The 1,279-nt window shown below is 56.9% G+C and overlaps 1 pseudogene; it reads left to right on the forward strand.

The window, feature by feature from the left end:
- The first annotated feature begins 321 nt into the window (after window positions 1-321).
- Window positions 322-1,276, forward strand: LOC119344378 (annotated as a pseudogene).
- Window positions 1,277-1,279: the final 3 nt, after the last annotated feature.

The following is a 1,279-nucleotide window of genomic DNA, read 5'->3' on the forward strand; positions in this document are numbered from 1 at the left end:
AAAAAAAAAAACTCAGCATCACCGAACAGAATGAGTAAAACGTGAAGTCGCCATCACATCACTGCTGGTCGCTATATGAGTAAAACGTGTGCAAGGCAACGCAACCTAAGTACCTAACCAACACATTTTTTATTTCATGTGCCAAGGCACATATGTATGCACCACTGCAAGAGACCAACAGAAAATGTAGCTCGTTACCATTCCTCCCTCCATTACGTGGTAAACCAGTAGCATGTATGCATGCGTTCGTCGCCGGCCGACACCACCGAAAGACGTGTTCCCGCGCTCCACCGCGAGAACCATAAACGAACGAATCTAAAGACGTGTTCCCGCGCTCCACCGCTTTCTCCCCTGGCAAATGGCCGGCGATCACGACTGCAATCTTGCTGGCATGGGCGGCCGCGGCGTTGATGTGGGCGACATGCTGATGATGGACAGGTTCCACAGGTGGCAGGCTGCGCACAACCGGTCCTACTCAAGCGCGGGGGAGAGGCTGCGGCGCTTCGACGTATACCGCGACAACGTGGAGTACATCGACGCCACCAACCGCCGCGGCGACCTTACCTACCAACTCGGCGAGAACCAGTTCGCCGACCTCACCCGGGACGAGTTCCTCGCCAAGTTCATGTCTTACGACGGCAATGATCGCAGCGACGATGATGATACGGTCATCACGACGGTCGTGGGGGGCGCCGACGCCAACATGTGGTCGTCTGGCGGCGTCAATGTCTCCTTGGATCCGGCCAGCGTGGACTGGAGGGCTAAAGGAGCCGTGGTGCCACCCAAGGCGCAAACCTCATCGTGTTGTATGTAAACGTCATCCATTTTCAACCTTATCAAGTACTCCCTCTGTCTCATATTATGTCAAAAAAGCTCTTATAATATAAGACGGAGGGAGTAGTAATGAGGTTTGACTAACTTTGTTTGATGCATGCGTGGATGGAGGGATGCAGTCAGCAGCTGGGCATTCGCGGCGGTGGCGACGATCGAGCGCCTCCACTCGATCAAGACGGGGAAGCTGGTGGCCCTATCGGAGCAGCAGCTGGTGGACTGCGACTAGTACAACGGCAGATGCAACCGCGGCTCCTTCCGCAGGGCCTTCCACTGGGTGCACCAGAACGGCGGCCTCACCACGGAGGCGGAGTACCCATACACAGCGGCGCAGGGGACCTGCGACACCGCCAAGTCCGACCACCACGTCGCCGCCATCATCGGCCACGCCTCGGTCCCAGGCTCGAATGAGCTTGCCATGAAGCACGCCGTTGCCAAGCAGCCCGTC

The sequence above is a fragment of the Triticum dicoccoides genome, unplaced genomic scaffold (genome assembly GCF_002162155.2).
Source record: "Triticum dicoccoides isolate Atlit2015 ecotype Zavitan unplaced genomic scaffold, WEW_v2.0 scaffold166923, whole genome shotgun sequence".
In the NCBI taxonomy this organism is placed as follows: Eukaryota; Viridiplantae; Streptophyta; class Magnoliopsida; order Poales; family Poaceae; genus Triticum; species Triticum dicoccoides.